This window comes from Sminthopsis crassicaudata, chromosome 2 (genome assembly GCF_048593235.1).
Source record: "Sminthopsis crassicaudata isolate SCR6 chromosome 2, ASM4859323v1, whole genome shotgun sequence".
NCBI classification, from domain to species: Eukaryota; Metazoa; Chordata; class Mammalia; order Dasyuromorphia; family Dasyuridae; genus Sminthopsis; species Sminthopsis crassicaudata.
Genome location: NC_133618.1, coordinates 476739562 through 476762226, shown reverse-complemented (window position 1 = coordinate 476762226; position 22665 = coordinate 476739562).

Below are 22665 nucleotides of genomic sequence, written 5' to 3'. Positions count from 1 at the left end.
TTCAAAGGAGAATATGGGTTCTTGTCAAGCACAAAAATCCTCTTGGAAGAGCTCAAAAAAGATTTTTAAAATCAAATAAGAGACCCACTATCACCATTACTATTCAATATAGTACTAGAAACGCTAGCCTCGGCAATAAGAGCCGAGAAAGAGATTCAAGGAATTAGAGTAGGAAATGAGGAAATCAAACTCTCACTCTTTGCAGATGACATGATGGTATACTTAGAGAACCCCAAAGACTCTGCTAAAAAGCTATTAGAAATAATTCAGAATTTTAGCAAAGTGGCAGGATACAAAATAAATCCACATAAATCCTCAGCATTCTTATATATCACCAACAAAATGCAACAGCAAGAGATACAAAGAGAAATTCCATTCCAAACAAATGTTGAGAGTATAAAGTATTTGGGAATCCATCTACCAAAGAAAAGTCAGGAATTATATGAGAAAAATTACAAAACACTTGCCACAAAAATAAAGTCAGATTTAAATAATTGGAAAGACATTCAGTGCTCTTGGATAGGCCGAGCGAATATAATAAAGATGACAATACTCCCCAAACTAATCTATTTATTTAGTGCTATACCAATCAGACTCCCAAGAAACTATTTTAATGACCTAGAAAAAATAACAACAAAATTCATATGGAAGAATAAAAGGTCGAGAATTGCAAGGGAAGTAATGAAAAAAAAAAGTCAGAGGAAGGTGGTCTAAGTGTACCTGATCTAAAGCTATATTATATAGCAGCAGTCACCAAAACCATTTGGTACTGGCTAAGAAATAGAACGGTAGATCAGTGGAACAGATTAGATACAAAGGACAAAAAAGGGTACATACTATAGCAATCTAATCTTTGACAAACCCAAAGATACCAACATTAGGGACAAAAATTCATTATTCGGAAGAAACTGTTGGGAAAACTGGAAATTAGTATGGCAGAAATTAGATATGGACCCACACTTAACATCATATACCAAAATAAGATCAAAATGGGTCCATGATTTAGGCATAAAGAATAAGATCATAAATAGATTAGAGGAACAGAGGATAATCTACCTCTCAGACCTGTGGAGGAGGAAGGAATTTATGACCAGAGGAGAATTAGAGATCATTATTGATCACAAAATAGAAGAGTTTGATTACATCAAACTAAAAAGTTTCTGTACAAACAATTCTAATGCAAACAAGATTAGAAGGGAAGTAACAAATTGGGAAAATATTTTTAAAAGTAAAGGTTCTGACAAAGGTCTCATTTCCAAAATATATAGAGAACTGACCTTGATTTATAGGAAACCAAACCATTCTCCAATTGATAAATGGTCAAGGGATATGAACAGACAATTCTCAGATGATGAAATTGAAACTATTTCCACTCATATGAAAGAGTGTTCCAAAACACTACTGATCAGAGAAATGCAAATTAAGACAACTCTGAGATACCACTGCAGATTGGTTAAGATGACAGGAACAAATAATAATGAATGTTGGAGGGGATGTGGGAAAACTGGGACACTGATACATTGTTGGTGGAGTTGTGAAAGAATCCAGCCATTCTGGAGAGCAATTTGGAACTATGCCCAAAAAGTTATCAAACTCTGCATACCCTTTGACCCAGCAGTACTACTACTGGGCTTATATCCCAAAGAAATACTAAAGAAGGGAAAGGGACCTGTATGTGCCAAAATGTTTGTGGCAGCTCTTTTCGTAGTGGCTAGAAACTGGAAGTTGAATGGATGTCCATCAATTGGAGAATGGTTGGGTAAATTATAGTATATGAAGGTTATGGAATATTATTGCTCTGTAAGAAATGACCAGCAGGAGGAATACAGAGATGTAGCGAGCTGTCGTCTCTTGAAGCTGCCGGATCACTCTCTGGGAAGAGATCTGCTGTGACTTCTACTCAAATCTCTCCGACAGATTCTTCTTCCTGTAACAAACCGTTGTCTCCAGGCACTTGCTGTTAACTCTTGTCCAGAGAAGTGACTTCCCTTCCTGCAGGGTGTCACTATCCAGACAACCCGAGTTCTCACTTAGTAATCCTAACACAGAGAGGCTTGGAGAGACTTAAATCAACTGTTGCTGAGTGAAATGAGCAGAACCAGAAGATCATTATACACTTCAACAACAACACTGTATGAGGATGTATTCTGATGGAAGTGGAAATCTTCAACATAAAGAAGATCCAACTCACTTCCAGTTGATCAATGATGGACAGAAATAACTATAGCCAGAGAAGGAACACTGGGAAGCGAATATAAATTGTTAGCACTACTGTCTATCTACCCAGGTTACTTATACCTTCGGAAGCTAATACTTAATGTGCAACAAGAAAATGGTATTTACACACATATATTGTATCTAGGTTATATTGTAACACATGTAAAATGTATGGGATTACCTGCCATCGGGGGGAGGGAGTGGAGGGAGGGAGGTGATAATTTGGAAAAATGAATAAAAAAAAATCAAATAAGAGAGGTAGAAGAAAAACTGGGAAAAGAAATGACAGTTATGCAAGAGAATCAACAGCTTAGAAAAGTAAAAACAAAAACTGACTAGAAAAAACTATTCCTTTACAAAAAATAAAATTAACCAGATGAAAAAAAAAATCTACTAAATAGCTCTTTAAAAAGCAGAATTCACCAAAAGGAAAAAAGAGGTAGATACAAGAGCTAATTGAAGAAAATAATTCCAAAAAAATAGAATTGGACAAGTAAAAGTGAATGATTTCAGGGAACATAAAGAATCAGTCAAATAAAATAAAAAGAATGAAAAAATGGAAGAAAATGTAAAATACCTTAGTGAAAAAACTGATCTAAAAAATAAATGCAAGAAAAATAATTTAAGAATTATTGGAGTACCTGAAAGCCATAATGAAAAAAAAAAGAGTCTGGGAAGCATTTTTCAAGAAATTATCGAGGAATATTGCTCTGATATTCTTGCACATGAAGGTAAAATATTCATTGAGAGAATCTACCAATCACCTTCTGGAAGAGATGCCAAAATGAAAATTCCATCAATATTGTAGCCAAATTACAAAACCATCAGCCAGAAAGAAACAATTCAGATATTAAGGAGTCACAGTTAAAATTATACAGGACATTAAAGAATTAGAGGGCTTAGAGTATGATATTCTGGAAAGGAAAGGAGCTTGAATTAAAACCAAAAGTCAATCTGTCAGAAAAATTGAGCATAATCTTTTAGATCTTTAAGATAACCATTCAATGAAATCAGGGACTTTTGAATTTTCCTGATGAAAAGACCAAAGTTGAACAGAAAATTCAATCTTCAAATACAAGACTTAACAGAAACATAAAAAGGTAAGTAGGAAAGAAAAGAAAAATAAAAACAAAACATATTATTCATTAAGGTTTTAAATTGTTTACATTCCTATACAGGAAGATACTTGTAATTCTTGTGAACTATATCTCTAGTTAGGAGAATTAGGAGTATTCATAGACAGAAGTTGAGAGCATAAGGTGGCTTTAATGTTATATTAAAAAAAATTAAGGGGTGAAAAAAAAGATTGTCCTGGGAGAAGAAGAAAGGGGGAGGCATAATTGGAAGAAGCACAAAAGATTTATTATGGTACAGGGAAAGAATGGAGGGCATGAGCATTATTCCAACCTTACTTTCATCAGATTTGGCTCAAAAAGGGAGTAACATACACATTCAGTTGAATATAGAAACTTATCTTACACTAAAAGGAAGTAGGAGAGGAAAGGAAAAAAGAGATTTTAGAAAGGAAGAAAAATTGAGAACTTCATTCAAAAAGTCAGAAGCAAAACACTAATAAGGAAGGACAGAGTGAAAGGAGGGAGAGAAAAAAGTATAAAGGGGAAAATTGGATGGAGGGAAATGCATAGTTAACAATTACAAAGTGCAATGACTTGCCACATTCACATAATAAGGAGAATGATTAGAATTAAAATCTGGGTCCTTTGACTCCCAATCCAGCCAGTTTCCATAATATCATTTTCTTCTTCCCTGGGAAAAAGGATAAGATAATATTGCTGTGGAAATTGAGGCCCTGAAAAGGTAAGTCTTACTAGAAGACAGATTACACAGTGGTGTAGCTGGAAGGCTTTTGATTCTCAGTTCACTTCCTTGCTCTTCATTTTCTCTTCTGTAACAGGTGTGTATTAGACTCCATTTCTGATGTGACTATATTTTCTACGATGCTTGATTGTCATTCCTAAGTCTGAAATATTGTGATGCATGTGACTGGGCAAAAGGAATTTTTATCATAAAGCCAAAGATTTTGGAGAAGGAGAATTCCTTCTCCAAAGGTCTCTGTGATACCAAAGAATTCAGCTGTGCTTGCTACCTGAGACCTGCTGAACAAAGAGGAGTCATGAGCTCCTAAGTATAAAGAATTGAATCTGTGTATTCTAATACCTTGGGAAACTGTCTGCTGAGTGGGAAGGCCAAGGAATCTGGCTTAACATAGTATGAGCCACCCTTAAGACCAGGCTATGAAGAGATACCATATAACTGAATTTCTCTACACATATATCCTCCCTTATCCCAGCTAGACAAGAGAAATTATTTCCTCATTCTTATACATGTATTTTCAGACAATTGTTTTCTTTACCTACTGATGTGTTTGAGTTTATAGGAGATTTGCATATGAGATGAGAGTGGGAATCTGAGAGTTTACTATGTTTTCTCCCTAGCTATCCTGTCCCAATTAACTATGTTGCTCTTAAATTGAAGACTTTTCTATCTGATTGATTGTTAAAGAATATACCAGATGAGGGCATAAATCAAATATGACACTTTCACACAGACATTGATCATGTCAGGATTCTGGAGTTGAATGGGATACCAGTTACATCTTCCTATAAGTCTGTGGGCTTTTAATTAGAAACCATTGATCTGATCCTTGAAACTGGCACAATGTCCTTACACACTAAAACTACCACACAATGCAATATACAGACATGGCCATAGATAGTCAATCAGTCCATCAATTAGCATTTACTAATATACTATGCTAAATAAGAGCTGGAGGAAGAAAGAAAGAAAGAAAGAAAGAAAGAAAGAAAGAAAGAAAGAAAGAAAGAAAGAAAGAAAGAAAGAAAGAAAGAAAGAAAGAAAGAAAGAAAGAAAGAAAGAAAGAAAGAGAGAGAGAGAGAAAGGAAGAAAAAGAGAGAGGGAGAGGAAGAAGAAAAAGAGAGAAAGGAAGAAGGATGGGAGGAAGAAAGAAAGAAAGAAAGAAAGAAAGAAAGAAAGAAAGAAAGAAAGAAAGAAAGAAAGAAAGAAAGAAAGAAAGAAAGAAAGAAAGAAAGAGAGAAAGAAAGAAAGAGAGAAAGAAAGAAAGAAAAAGAAAGAAAGAAAAAGAAAGAAAGAAAGAAAGAAAAAGAGAGAGGGAAGGAAGAAGAAAAAGAGAGAGGGAAGGAAGAAGGGAGGGAGGAAGAAAGGGAAGAAAGAAGGCAGGGAAGAAGAAAAAGAGGAAGGAAAAAAGGAAGGAAGGAAGGAAGGAAGAAAGGAAGGAAGGAAGTAGGGAGGGCAGAAAGAAGAGACGAAATTTCTTTTTTTTTAAATAAAGCTTTTTATTAATTTGACAACTTTGACTCTTGAATAGCCTTGTGTTTCAGATTTTCTCCTTCCCCCTCCCCCATCCCCTAGATAGCAAGCAATTCAAAATATGTTAAACATGTTAAAATATATGTCAAGTCTAATATGTATAAACATTTATACAATTCTCTTTCTGCACAAGAGAAATCTGATCAAGAAAAGAAAGTAAATGAGTAAGAAAACAAAATGCAAGTGAACAACAAAAAGAGTGAGAAGGTTATGTTGTCATCCATATTCAGGTCTTACAGACTCTCTCTGGGTGACTCTCTTCATCACAAGATCATTGGAACTGGCATCAATCATCTCATTGCTGGAATGGGTCACATCCATCAGAATTGGTCGTAGCATGATTTTGATGTTGCCATGTTCAATGATTTCCTGGTTCTGCTCATTTCACTTACCATCAGTTCATGTAAGTCTCTCTAGGGCTCTTTGAAATCCTCCTCCTGATCATTGCAAGAAAGATTTCTTAACCAGCTATTAAGAGTGCTAGGCTCTTTATTAAGTGATTTACAATGTCTCATTTAATCCTAGTAACAACCCTGAGAGGAAAATGCTGTTATTCCAATTTCACATTTGATGAAACTGAGACAAAGGTTAAATGGTTTGTCCAGAAACATATAACTAGTAAGCATCTAAGTCTTGGGATTCTTGGAACCAAAGAACTTTGGTCTTTTTTTTTCCAAGCCCAGTATTCTGTGTACTATGGTTTTTAGGGGACATGTGGCATAGTGTTTATGTATTCTTCATCCTCATTTAGGTCCTTGCCCTGGTTCCTGTCCTCAAAGAATTCACAGCCTAATCAAGATAGAAAACAATTATTGTACTGACTAGAGTCACTGAGTCACATTCTGAGGCAACCAGATGCATTGGAATAAACATCAGTCTTGGCGTTGGAAGACCTAGGTTTGAGCTCCAGTCCTGTCATTTTCTAGATGCCTAATGTTGGATGGTTTACTTCATTCATTACATTTTCGTTTCCTCATTAATAAAATAGAGATAATAACACTTCACTACATTCCTTACTTAAATTTTATAGTTTCAAGACCTTTTTTTATGCTCTTTTCACCCTTTCATACACAGAGCTTATGATTTTTATGAGCTATATTTACTGATATTGACCATATAAGAAATTAAAACATCTACGATATTATTATAAAAAATAGCTTTGATCTTGAAAATTCCCAAAAGGAAACCCCTTTGAGAATTGCTGCCATAGAGTAGAGAGGTGTGTCTCCTTGCAGATGGCCTCCAACGCTCCTGAGTGCAATAGAACTACATAAGATGTAATTGGGAAATATTTAACAAAATAAATAACAATTCATGAAAACATAGATACTATTGCATTTTAAAACTAAGCCAATATGTGGCCAGCTACGATCTATATGTACAGTAGTGGCCCTTCTTTCTAATGGAGTTCAACATCACTGCCTCAGAGGGCTGTTAGAAAGAAACTACTTTGTAGACCATAAAGTACTAGAGCTTGGTGTAATGAAAAGGGGATTCAACTTCAATTATGTCAGAAGACACCACTGGCTGTAAGACCATGTGCAAATCACTTAACCTCTCAGTGGCCCCACCAACTCTTTAAGACTATAAAACTATACATTGTTGCTAATCTACATTACTGGAAGGAGTTTCCATGCTGGGAATTTCCTGCACTGATGAAATCATAGCTCTGGATTTAACAAACTAAACAAAACATGCTATAAATGTAAGCTATTGCTACTTGCAAAAATGTTGGGATTAAAAAAAGCATTTTGGTAATTTACAATTATAAATAGGACAGATTATCTTTCTTATCAGGACTATCCTTAATATCCTAAAATTGTATAAGAAATATAAGAAAGTGTTCCTGCCCTTAATAATTTAATCCCAATGATTAAACATAACCTCGGAAAACAGCAACAAACCAGACAGAACAGAATATTGTCATTAAATGGTGTGGTGCAGAACCAAGGTGTTATGGGAGTTCAGAGAAATTGTTTGGTTTCATTCTCCAAGAGAACCAAGACATCAGGGAGTTGATGCCATGACATAGAAGTGAATTGAATTTAAGTGAGAGGATGTTGTGCAAGGTTATCAGTTTCACTTTCTCCTAAGAGCTATCTGGGTCCAGTGAGAATGAATACATCAGGATGAGTAGAGATGGCTCTGGATGCAGTGGGAGACTTCGGGTTTTGTTTTTTGTTTTTTGTTTTTTTTAAACTAAGATCTCTAATGGGAGTCAATTTGATTGAGGCACTATCCAATCAGTAAGGCTAGGTAAGAAATGAGTCAGAGAACAACTACTCAAAGGTAGGTCAGAGACACAGATACACAGATTAAGATAGCTGGGAAGAAAAGACTCTCAGGCAGAACTAATTGCTTTTTATATTCCCTCTGGGCCAATTAGGGCTCAAAGAATGACCAAGTTGGGCTTGGCCAGGGACCTATTGTTGGCCAATCAATGAGAGTAAGAATGATTTGGGTTTAAGGCATGGTCCTTAACACATTTTTACTTCATAGATACAATTTCCACATTACTACAAGGAAAAGAAAAACTTGTAGTCTAAATAACCGATAATCTTAAAGTTGTATCCCAATGGGAACCCCACTAGACCTAAAAAACTACTGGATGCTTCTCTGCCATTCTATTGGTATCCTTTGCTGGGTTACTTCATAGTTGTTTTACTGAACTCCCATTACCTTCTGATTCTGTACTGAATTGTAGGTGCCACATTGCCTTTTCTCCTCAGGGGAATGATGATATTTACTTTAAGAGGTAATCCTTGACCTCAAGACTATTTCAGTTCATTTTTTTGTCAAACCCACAGTCACACCCAGACAACATAGGAGAATTCCTTTGGATAAATATAATTTTGAACAAACTTTAATTTCTACTTATATGTTAACTAATCAATTCTAATCATCTACCTGAAAGTTACTATAGCTCTATCAAGATTAATTTTCAGTTTTGTTTAGCAAGACCAGAGGATACAGGGTGATGCTGGTGCCCCTTGTTTTTCATTCTTGTATTTTCAAATCTGTCCTCTTAAAATATAGTTATTTAATTTGTTGATGCTTTTATGTGTCTTATTTCCTTATTGGCATTATAAGACCAAGGAAAATCAAGACAGCACGTACTTTAAACAACCAGTGTGCTGAGCACAGAGCATTATGTCGTTAGATGGTAACAACTTAAAATACACTACTCTCATTTTATGATAGGAGAGTTTCTTTTGGGAAACTTCTCTGGTAAGAGAGGTAGGGTTTTTTCTTCTTGAAAATCTACATAATGTATTTTTAATATATAACATTTTATCCTCATGATAGAGACTCATAAATGTGTACTATCTCCTTAAGCAATCCCTTTTATTAAAAGTTTGGATTCAAATAGACCACTCATATGAATAGCTAGATGGCACAGTGGATACAGTGCAGTTCAGGAGTCAGGAAAACCGATCTTCCCAAGACACTCATTAGCTGTGTGACCCTGGACAAGTCACTTAAACCTGCTTGCCTCAGTTTTCTCATCTGTAAAATGAGCTGGAGAAAGAAAAGACAAACCATTCCAGTATCTTTGTCAAGAAAATCTTAGGATCATGAAGACTTGGACATGAATGAAAAATGACTGAACAACAGAAACGGTAAGACTGGAGAAGCACGAACAGAAACAATGAGTTGGTAGAATGAGAGCAGGGACATGTAATTAGTATCCAATGACCCAGGGGAAGTCTGTCTCCTCAATTTAACCAATAAGAAGACAGACAATGTATGTCCAGTAGAGAGTACAGGGTCAGAACTACAGCACAACTTCAATATGGAAGTAAGTGTAGTTCAGAAAGTATGGAGAGCACCAATATTCAGTGAAGGAGTAATAGAGGTCCCAAGACTAAATTAGGAAAATAACCACGATTTTCTCCAGGATTGGGATGCCAAGAAAAACAAAAATAAAAAACTTAGGAAAGGAAAAAAACAACAACACTAGCTTTATATTTCTAAAGGGATATTATATGGAAATCAGAATATAATTGTTCTTTATACCAATATATTTCCAAAAATAGAAAGAGTATAGATTCAGTCATGATAGTACAACTTCAGTTAGACCATCTAAGTGCATAAAGGAAGCATAGAGCCAGAGCTTTAAGATTTTTGAGAGATAGTGTTGGAAGAGAAAGAAAAGAGAAGCATGGATCTGAATCTCAAGGATGTGAGATCTTCAGGAGCCAGGGAGAAAAAAGTCCTTCTTGTCTGAGGGGAGGGATGTATAGAAATTAAGGGAGATGTCCATAACCAGCAAGTGAGAAGAAAGGTCCTGAGTTCCAGGGTGAGAGAGAGAAACACCAGAAACCTGAGGTGGAATGGTTTCAAGAGACTGGAGGAAGAAAAGCTTTTCTCCTCTGAAAGTCAAAAGAATTGTATAAGAATTTCTACATCCTTCAAGGCTTAGCTCATGTACCACCTCCTCCATGAAGCCTTTCATGATCCTCCTGAATGTTTGGGTTTTCTGGCTCTTCAAAATAACAAGTACATACAATACTTATCTCCTCTAGGTAAACTCTTCTAGTGCAAGGCTGTTTTTCATTTTGTCTTTGTGTCCTGGGCACTTGGTACAATGCCTTGTACACAAGAATAAGGATAGGGAACTTAAACTCCTTATATCAAGGTCTTCTAAAACTTTTATTTTAGACTTGAGCAGTCTAGGAAAGCCTATAAACATTTTCTCTGAATAATATTTTTAAATGAATAAAATACATAAGATTATAAAAATAAATTATATTGAAATAGTTATCAAAATATTTTTTAAAAAATAAGGTCATGGATTCCAGGTTAAGAACTCCTGCATCTAGATCAATGTTTGTAAATATCTTATCTATGGTTTATAGTCTCAAACAGTTGCTTAGAGAACTAAAGGATTACATGACTTGTCAAGGGGTATATGTTAGAAGCAAGGCTTGAACCCAGTTGTTCTTGGCTTAAGGCCATGTCTCTATCCACTATGACACACTATCATACACATAGCAGAGAGCAGTTGTTGTGTCCTGCTTTTTAGAGCCTCCAAGTTAGGGTGACAAAACGTACCATTGCTTTCTAGAGCCCCACATCAGGGTGATTAAAATATACCTTCCTAGCGGAGAAATGATGAGGCAGGATTCCTGGGAATGGTGGAAAAATGGAATTCATTTATTTCAGGGACCTTTCCCTTTATATAATGTAAGAAAAACAATACTGTGCACATGGGACCACATAAACAACTTTCTATTGTATGTAATTTGCTACCTGCTATCAGACTGCTTCAATCACAACACAGGTTGTTACTACCCCCTGACTTCTCAGGAAGGCCGAGAGCCCTTAGGGGAGATGGGGAGCCGAACCACACATTGTCAGCAGGTTCCCTTGGGCTGAAGAGTCTTACACAGTTTACCCACTGACTGTGACCCTCTACAAGTAGTCTGTTGGATTTGATTGTATGAGAGGAAGTGGACTCCTAGGAAATAGATGATGTTGTCTCCTTTTTATTTCCATAGACAACGAATCTAAGATGAGGGAACTATTTGTATATGATTCAATTCAGTTCAATAATCATTTATTGAGCACCTACTATATACCAGGCAACTGTGCTAATGTTGGAGATATAATTTTTAAAAATATTAATAATAATTCATAATCTCAAGAAGTTTAATCATCTGATGGGAGAAAACAATCCACAAAAACTAGCTGGATTATACATGTGGGGGAAAAACAGATGGTATTTGGCCTTGGGACATCATTTTCTATGAGGTCTAACCAAGCAGAATTGCTAATGGAAAGTGGAAAGATTTAACTGAGGGATTATAGGATAGAGGTTCCTTCTCTAGGCCTTAAATTACCACAAATGAACCTGAAGTTTAGGGAATTCAAATTCTGAAAAGGAAACATTGCTTTATCAATCTGGTTCTAGCTTTCCTGATTGTTGAATTCAGTACATCATCTAAAAACAATATTTGAAAAGAGAGGCAGGAAGAAAGAAAATGGAACTAAGAAAAGTGATATCCAGTTCTTTCCACTGTAATATAGAACTAGGATTCATTTTTAATATCACTATAAATTTGTTATTAGATCTATAATCACATTTTTTTTTCATCAGTGACAATGGAAACACCATATTTAAATTCTAACATAACAATCCACAAAGTGCTGCCTGAGCAATTAGAAATTACACTTAAAGAAAAAAAACAGGACACATATCTGGACTAGATCATGTATGAACAGCTAAGTCTGTATTTGGAGGTAATACTATTTATAAATCATTGCAACATCAGTTCTTAAAATATTGGATAGAGAATAAGATAACAGATGCTTGGGGGAAAATCGTGGACCTTATTAATTCCACCAAAAAAGCAACCAAGAAAATATCAATAATTACCAAACCCCATGCTTATTTTTTCCAACTCAAGAAAGTCTTCATGGAAACTTTCAACACGTGCATCAACATTTAGGAAGATCATGAAAGGCTTCCCGGAGAAGTTAGCACATGAGGTGAACTTTGAAGCAAACAGAGAATCTCTCCTTGTACAATTCTTTTGGCTCTCAGAGAAGAAAATCTTTTCTTTCTATGATCTTTTGAAATTATTTCATCTCTGCCTTTAAGACAGAAAAAAGATGTGGAAAGGGAATAAAGAGACTTTCACAAAAGACTTATGATAAGTCACATTTATTAGATTTATACAGTTGATGACAGCTGAACAAGTTTTGGTATATGATTGGAACTTTTGTGCTATAAGAAATTGTTAGGGGAGTGGTTTTAGAAAAACCTGAGAACATGAACTGATACAAAATAAAGTGAGCAGTACCAGGACATCACTGTATGCTGTACCAGCAATATTGTAATGATGATCAGTTGTGAAAAACTGCTACTCTGATCAATCAGTATAATGATCCAAGATAATTCCAAAGAACTCACGATGAAAAAATGCTATTCACTTCTAAAGAGAGAACGGATGAACTCTGAGTACAAAGTAAGGTATAATTTTTAAAATTTTCTTAATTTTTCTTGTTTTTTTTTGCAACATTGCCAATATGTTTTGTATGATTTCACATGTACAATTGATACTATATGTTGCTTATCTTCTCAGTGGGTGAGGGAGGTAGAGAAGAGAGAAAAATAACTTGGAACTCAAATTTTTTAAAAAATCACATTAAAAATAAACTTTATTTTCCAAAAAAAATGTTTACACAACTGATTGAAAAGTATAGAGAATACAAGATCCCATGTATATATTAATTTTTGATTACAAGAAAGCACTTGATTTAGAAAAGCAAAATATCATCTTAGAAGTTCTTCTCCCACAAGATATCTCCCATACCTAAGTAAAAATTGGTTATCTACCATCATTATTTAACAGTACTATTAAGTCATTAATTAATAGTATACTGTGAGCACAACTTTATTCTAGGCATCAGGGATAAAAGGACAAAAAGAAAACAGTCTCTACCCTAATAGATTTTAAGTTTTACACTGAGGAGAAAGATACATAGATAGGTGAAAACAAAGTATATACAACATTGCAGGAACATACAACAACTGATCAAGAAAGATCTAATGTATTTAGTGGTACCTGAGATGAGTCTTTAAGGAAGCTAGCAATTCAAAATAGAAAATTAGGAGGAAATGCTCAGTACCTAGGCACAGAACAAAGTTTGTACAAAGGCATGGAGGTGAGAGATGAAAATTATACAGGATTATTTTTAAGATACAGCTTTGTACAACTCTAATTACTAACATCAAATGAAGCATAAAAAACTATCCAAATTGCTACTCACAAAGAATATCAGTTAGAGGAGATAACTAGATCCCTTGGTGATAACCTATAGATGTTTCTGTTTGCAAATGATCTTGTTCTGCAGTAAACTATTGGACTTTGCAGAACCTCCTAAATGAAGTCCATAATTATTCCAGAAAAGTTTGTCTTAATTATACACAAAAGAAAAAGCAAGTAGATAAAGAATGCCAAATGTCCACACTATAACAGATAGACAACTCATTAAAGAGATTATCTCATAATATTTTTTAATTGTCAGACTATATCTTAAATATTATGTTCAGTCCTGAACACAACATTTTAGGAAGGACATGGATAAGTTAGAGATTATTCAGAGAAGAACAATTATTCCCTATGAAAAAGGGCCAGAAGTCATGGGCAGGGGTAGTAGCAGTGGTTGGGATGGATAAAACACAGTAAGACAGAAGCGGGGAATGGGATGGAGTGGAGATAAAATTGTTTTCCTTAAGTATTTTTAAAGCCATCATGAGGAAGAGAGACTAGATTTATTCTTCTTGGCCCCAGAGGGTACAACTATGAGCAATGTTTGGAAATTACAAGAGGAAAAATCAGATTTGATACAAGGAAAAGCTTCCTAACAAGTAGAGCTATTCAAAAATAGGATTGTTACCTTGAGAGGCATATGTTCTCCCTCTCTGGAGGTCTTCATGCTAAAGCAGAATGGCCACTTATTTATTGCACATGTTGACAGCATCCATACTGAAGTATGGACTAAACAAAGGAACCTCCAAGATCCTCTATAGCTTGAGTTGTTGGACTTCTATGAGATATACAAAAAAGTTCTGTGGCCTCCCTATTATAACAGTGCAAATCACAACTCATCTATTCCTTCTGATCCTCTATCATTATTGTCTATGACTTCCTGTAGATGCTTTATAGCAAATCCAGCCACTACAATGAAAGACCTCCCACAGGTGATTTCATATATTGCATGGTTATCAGTACAGCACATTGCCATCTATGCGTTATCCTTTGTTACTACTCTGTAACTAGTCCATTTCCTTTACACACATTTCTTTTATGACATCTTTTGAGCCACTATTAATTTAGTAATATATTACTACTTACTCATAGCCCATGCACCTTTCTCTTGGCCTTTGAGAGGCTGGCAGTTTTCATTTTTCAGAGAGCAGTGTTCCATGATCCATAGCCATACCCTATAACTGGAAGAATATTGATGTCAAAAGTGTGGATCTTTGTTTCAGATCATTAAAAATGGCACAATTTCCCAAACACAATCCAGTCTGTCCCTATACATTTTGAGGGCCTAGATAGAGGAATATTCCATGATCATGGCTGGGCCATGCCAAAATAACAAAAAATAATACTGTCAAATTTAATGTATGGTTTTAATGTTATACCAGTCAAATTATCAAAGGGATATTTTACAGAACTTGATAAAATAATTCATTTGGAAAGATGAAAGACATCACATATCAAGGTAAATAATGAAAAAAGCTAGGTACCCCCAAAAAAGGAATACAACTTCTAGGCATCAAACAATGTTATAAAGCAGCAATCACCAAAACCATTTGGTGTCAGTTTTAAAATGGAACAAACTAAACAAGGGAGAATTAGAAACAAGATTAGTGTACACACAGACCAATTTTATGAGTTGTCTATCTGTTATAGTGTAGATAATTGGCATTCTTTATCCACTTGTTTTTTCTTTTGTGTATAATTAAGACAAACTTTTCTGGAATAATTATGGACTTCATTTAGGAGGTTGGCTTTTGGGGAGTTGAGGGTGGGGTGGGTAGAGAGGTGGGAGGGGGGTAGTTGTATTTGTTTTTGTGTTGTTTTCTGACTACTGTGCTATTAAAACATATTGAGCTTTCGGCACACTAAAAAACCCTCAGACAATTTTGAAATAAAGTTTTGTCTAGTCTCCCATTTCTTATATTTGTGAGTTTTATCTATTGAACTCAAGTATAACTTTTTATCTCTCTTTTCAACTCCATCATCCTCTTAGATTTGACCTCATGATAGAACCTGCACTTCTGTTTTGGACACTTATTCTGTCATATAATGTATAGTTATCCTCTCCACATCAAAACTTTCCCCATCAATGTTTTGAGACATGACATATTGGCATAAGAAATTAGATGAGGATTGGGGGGGTGGAATTTGTGGAAGCTACATACCACACACAAAGGGCAGCATATGACACAGAAATTATTAGAAACTCAGAAATGCACAAAATTATGTATGGTATTATGTAACATAAACAAATTTTATCTTTTAGACTTCTTCTCTGGAACAAAGAGAGAGCCAAACATTTTTATTTGGATTTTCCAGATCAGGGGGAGCAATGTGCCCCAATGCCACAATATGAAGGAATAACCATACAGTTATCTTTCCTTCCCAGTTTTGTGAAAATTTGTTGAGCAAATATGTATACTACCTCTAATAGTATGTCTTTATCTAAGTCATTAATAAAAATAATATGGTCAAGCACAGATCAGATGTCATTCAGCTAGAGTCTTCCTTTGAAGATGGCATTGAATCATTAATAGTGGCTCTTTTAAGTCTGCCTAATTATATTATTGTATATTCCATGTATCTCTATGCCTTCATTAAAAATGAGACTCTTTGTCAAATGCTTGTCTAAAAACTAGGTAAATAATCTTGACTCAAATACATTTCTCTCCACAGTAGAGAAATAGAGAAATATTTTTATCTCACAGTAGAGAAATATTTTAAGTGGAGAATACCAATACATGTTTGTGGGAAATGGTTACTATGTTGATTGATTTTGCTTAATTGTTTTTCTTAAGAGGGAAGGTTGTATAATTGTGGGGTATGTGTGGAAAAGACTGTGGTGTAAAAAATGAAAGGCACTCATGGGACAATTTTTAAAAATAATGTCCAGAATAATATTGCAGAAAGTAGTTTAACTGGCATGACCTTGATGAAGTCCATACTGGCTTTTTGTTATCATTATTCTTTTTCTAAATTTTTCCAAATCTCTTTTTCATCATGCATTCTAGGATTTTGCCAGGAATTGAAATCGAGTTCATTGACTCAGAGTTTGCAGAATTCATTTTCTTTACTTCTTTGAAAATTAAAATAATATTTACTCTTCTCTTATCCTAGGATAGCTCTCCTATTCTTAACAGTTCATTGAAGATTTTGGACAATAATTGAGCAATTTCTTCTATTGGTTCTTTTAATTCCAAAGAATATAATTCATCTATTCTTGGTGACCTTTATTCATCAAAGGCAATTAGATGCTTCTTTTTTTTTTTAACTATCTTCCAAATTTCTTGGGTATGAACTCCCTAGTTGCTATTTTTATTCTATTCTTTACAAAGAAAAAGGTCACTCATTTTGGCAGAGAAAACAAATGTTCAGAGTGTTGAGTAGCAGAATGTCTCTTCGCTCTTTATTATCATCCCACCTACTTCAAATATTTTTCCTATTCCTTTTTTGATCCCTTTCTTATCATTGCTATGGAATATAGACATTTTAATCAGTGTTTTAACATAACTTCAAATTACTTTCCATAATTATTGGATCAATTTACAGTTTCACCAACAGAGTATTAGCATATTTGTCCTCTCCTCCAACATTGTTTTATTCCATTTTTTTCATCTTTGTCAGTTTGCTGAGTGAAGCAAAACCTGAGAGCTATTTGATTTGAGTTCTTTTATTATCAATAATTTGATTCTCCTCTCCTTTTAAAGATAGTTACCTAATGATTTTACTATTCCATTGTTATTTTGTCAAAAAAGTAATATTTTAGTTATTAATTCAATGTTTTTAAACTTTTTATTTGTAATCTAATTATTTTCTTTAATTTTTAGGGTTTTTATTTTTGCACTTAATCTAGATTTTAAGATTTGTTGGTTTTCTAGTATCTTTAGTTGCACCCTCCAATTCATTAAGTTTTTGTTAAAACTTTTTGTTTTTGTTAAAAAGAGGTTAGCATTATAAAATTTCCTCTAAAAAATTGCTCTATCTATAGCAACCAGATTTTGGAATGTTGATTTATTGCTTATCATTACACTTCCATAATGGTTTTTATCATTTCTATGATTAGTTTTTTGAGCCAACAATTTGGGGGGGGGTTGAAATATTTAATGTGCAGTTGCATTTTAAAATATTTTTATTTCATTGTAAAGAGAAAAAGATGGATATATTATTTACACTTTTTTGCATTTGTTTGTGAGATTTTTATGTATGTTCATGTATATAGATTGAGAGGTAGATATAGATACATATATAGATACTGTTTTTATTTCTATTTCATAATTACAAGAAACATGTCATATCTAAAAATTTTTAAATTCCATTCAGGTTCATAACGTCTTTATTTTCTATTTTCTATTAGATTTATCTAGAACTGATGTCATAAATTGAGTTTCTCTATAATTATAGTTTTATTGTCTACTTGTCCTGGAAATTCATTTAGTCTTCCTTTAAAGTATTTAGAAGTAATTTCATTGAGTTCATATGTTAAGTATTGAAATCAATATATTTCCTACATGGCTTTTCAGGAAAATGTAGTTTCCTGCTTTTACCTATGTTTTTTTCTCTGCTTTTTTTGTATTCAACTGAAACACAATAGATTTGCTCCAGTCTTTCATTTTGAGTCTATACTAATTTTAATATTTCAAATGTGTTTCTTGTTAAGAACATATTGTTGGATTTTGCTTTCTAATCCATTCTGCTAATTTCTTCCATTTGATGAGTGAATTTATTCCATTCACACTTGTGTGTTAATCATTTATTCCCCTCCATTCTCTTTTATTCTATTTTTTCTTCCTATATTCATTAGTTTCTGTTTATTACAAGTTATTACCTTTTCTTTTTTCATATTAGTTTTCTCTTACTATCTCATTTCCAAACTTTAAGGTTTATTTTGTTTATAAATAATTCTTCTCTGAATTTATTCTCTCTTTTATTTCCCTTTCCCCTCTCCCTGTTCCTATCTTCATCTCTGTTGAATTAAATTTATTTTTACAGCAAAGCTGTATATCTTTTAACAAATTCTTCTACCTCTTCTCCCATTTTCCCTTCAGGTGCCTCTCACCTGTCTTTCTTTTCTTTTTTTTTTTTTTCTTGCATCTTCAAAACATAAAAAACTATTTCTAGATCTTTTACAATTTATTTTTACAAAGTCTTTACAAAGATTATTAACTTGTTTATTTGAGGTTTGAGTTCTATATTGATATTTCAAAGAACCTTTCATCTTTATTTCATCATGAATATGTGAAAATCCTTTATTTTATACAGATTCATTTTTTTATTTTCTTTTTTTATTATAGTTTTTTTATTTACAAGATATATGCATGGGTAATTTTTCAGCATTGACTCTTGTAAAACCTTCTGTTCTAACTTTTCTTCTCCTACCCCCACCCCCTCTCCCAGAAGTCAGGTAGAACAATATATGTTAAATATGTTAAAGTATATGTTAAATACAATATATGTTTACATATACATACAGTTATTTTGCTGCACAAGAAGAATCAGACTTTGAAATAATAAGAAAGAAATAAAAATGCAAGCAGACAAAAACAGAGGGATTGGAAATGCTATGTAGCAGTTCATACTACAGATTCATTTTTTCTTTCTATGATGATACTCAATTTTTAAAAGGGAAAATTCACACAAATGAAGATAAAATAAAGGATATTATTAGAAATTATTTGGCTAAACTATATACCAAAACAATAATAATTCAAGTGAAATAAATTAATATTAACAATAAAATAACCAAATTAATAGAATAAGAAACAGAGAATCTAAACAATCCAGTTTTAGAGAAAGAAGCTGAAAAGGCCATAAATGAACTTCAAAAAAATTTTAGGACCAAAGGCATTCAAAAGTTAATTTTACCAAGTATTCAAAGAACAATTAATTCTAATATTTCATCAATTATTTGGAAAAATAGCAAAAGAAAAAAAAAAACCTACCAAATTCTGTCTATGGCTTAAAAACTAAATACATAAACTTTGGAGAATCAAGCAGAAAAAGAAAATAATAGACCAGTATTGGTCTATAGATGCAAAGATATGAACTAATTAACAATTAAAATGTTGCTGAAACATATCACAACGACTATATATTCACTATGACAAGGTTGGACTTATACCAGGGATGTGGCTTAATTTAATAGTAAGAAAACTATAAACTATAACTATAACCACAAAATCAATAAAAATCATATGATTATATCAACAGATACAGATGAAATCTTTACTAAATACATCTATTTCTGTTTAAAGTGCTAGAAAAATGGAATTAATAGATTTTACCTTAAAATGAAAAATTTATATCAAAAACTAAGAATTGCTATTATTTTTGATAGATTAAACAAGAATCCTTTTCAATAAATTCAGGGGGGAAACAAGGATGTCTGTTGTCACCACTTCTTTTTGATATAGCACTTGAGATACTGGCTGTAACAATATAAAAGAAAAGAACCTTAGGAACATTAAAGAGTTAAATAAAATTAATTGAAATAATGACTTCAGCAAACTTTCAGAATGTAAAATAAATTCACATAAATCGTCAGTTCTTCTGTATCATGCCAATAAAACTCAGCAAGCAGAGCTAAAAAGAGAAATTCCTTTTAAAATAACTACAGAACATATAAAATACTTGGGAGACTCTCTTCCAAGATACACACAAGAACTAAATAAAAACAACTGCAAACAACAATTTACAAAAAAATAAAGACAAATCTAAATAATTGGAAAGAATAATTGCTTGTGGGGAGAATAAGTCAAAATAATAAAAAAGATAACACCACCTAAATTAACAAATTGATTCAGTGCTATGCCAGGAAAATTACCAAAGGATTCCTTTATAGAACAAAAGTAAAACAAAATACTTATTAAAGAAAAAAAAAACAGGCAAGAATCTCAAAAGAAATCATGAAAAGAAATTAAAATGAAGGAGGCCTAACAATAGCAGATTTCTACAAAGTGCTAATTATTAAAACAATTTGCAACTGGTTTGGAAAAATAGGGTTCAATTGATGAAGAAGATCAAGTAGATTATATACTGAAACAATTATAGCTAATATTTGATAAACACAAAGATTCCAACAAATGGGACAAGGACTTTTGTTGTTGCAGTATGTCCAACTCTTTATGATGCCATGTGAGATTTTTTTAGCAAAGGTACTAGAGTAGTTTATCATTTACTTCTCCAGCTCATTTTATGATGATGAGCAAACTGAGGCAAACATCCAAGTGGCTTGCACAGGGTCATATAAGTGTCTGAGACCAGATTTGAACTCAACATGATGAATACACTTTATAGGAAGAAAAGTTCCAAATGGACATGCAATCTCAATTTTAAAAGTCACATTATGATAAATTAGAGAAACATGGAAGAAATTTGTCTATCAGTTCTATGGACAGAAGAAAAGTTCATGACCAAACAAGGAATAGAAAAGAACATAGCATAAACTGATTAATATTGATTATACAAATTTTAAAATATTTCACACAAAAATTAATAAAGATAATATTAGAAAGAAACTGGAAAAAGTAGCATTTGTCTGATAATGGTCTCATTTTAAGATATATAAAGAAGGAAATGATTTGAATTTATAAGAAAACCATTCCTTAATTGCTAAATGGTCTAAGGATATATGTCACAAGGAAAAAAACCCAGACTAAAAATAGCTACATTAAAAAATGCTCCAAATCACTACTAATTAGGGAAATGCAAATTAAAGCAATTCTGAGATTCCACTTCACACTCATCAAAGTGGCAAAGATAACAAAGAACGAAAATGATAAATGTTGGAGAGTCTATGGGAAAATAAACACATTAAATGGGTACAACCATTCTGGAAAACATTTTGAATAAAAAACAAAAAAAAATTACTAAATAATGTTTACTCTCTGGGTTAGATAAACTATTAGATCTATAACATTCTACACACACAAAAATTAAAGAAATAGGAAAAAATCTTTTACATGCAAAAATATGAAATCAAGTTTTTTGTGATGGCAAAACAACAACAACAAAAACACCTATAAACTGAAAAGATATCCAAAAAATTGATAATGGTTAAATTAAGTAGTAATATTTGAATGTGATAGAGAATTTTTTTGCTATAAGAAATGAGGAAGTAGATGATTTCCTAAAGACAGAAAGATTTATATGAACTGATGTTGAATGAAGTGAACAAAACAATTTACACTATTATATTAGTGTCATAACTGATCCAATCATTAGGATAACAATTTGAAACTATGCTGAAAGGGCTATGCATCTCCTTTGACCCAGCAATACCACTGTTAGTTCTATATCTCAAAAAAAATTTTTAAGGAAAAACAACCCTATATGTACAAAAATATTTATGGGTTCTTTCTGTGGTGCCAAAGAATTAGAAATTTAGAGAAAGCCCTCAATTGTGGAATGGCTGAACATATTGTAAAATATAACTGTGACAATACTATTATGATGTAGAAAATGATGAGGAAAACCTGGAAAGATTTATGTGAACTGATGCAAAGTGAAATAAGCAAAACAAGGAGAACATAATACATAGTATTAGCAATACTTATACAATGATCAACTGTGAATGATTTAGCTTTTCTCAGCAATACAATGATCCAAGACAATTCCTAAGGACTTATGAAAAATGCCATCCATCTATCTAGAGAAAGAACTCATGGATCCAAATGCTGATCAAAACATACTTTTAACTTTACTTTTGGGGGGGGTGTTCTTATCTGTGTTTTCTTTCACAAAATAACTAATATGAAAATATAAAATTGATAGATTTTACATGATGACACATATTATATTATGTTGCTTACCTCCTCAAGTGGAGAGAACTGGAGGAAGGGAAAGAAGAAGAGAATTTGAAAGTCAATTTTTTAATGGATGTTAAATATTGCTATCTGTGACAGGAACATGACAGATTTAGGTATACAAAATAAAAGACACATAGATGTGTGTACATATGTATGTTTATAGATAGATAGGTGGATCAATAGATATAGACCTATATATACATGGGTATGTTTCTGATTCTGTGTATGTATAAATCCCTAGACATATATTTACATTTTTATACATATATATGTATATATACATATACACATATATATATATGTACATATACATATATAAAACATATGCCTTTTATTTGTCAGCTAAATGCACTACTTTGGGGATTTTTTTATTACTCCTCCAACATATCCTTAGAAACTCATTATTGAGAAAACCTCATTATTCTACAAGATCTCATCAGTCTTATTAATCCATCTCATCAGTATTCTTTCTCTCTTTTGTTAGGGAGATGGGGTTATGA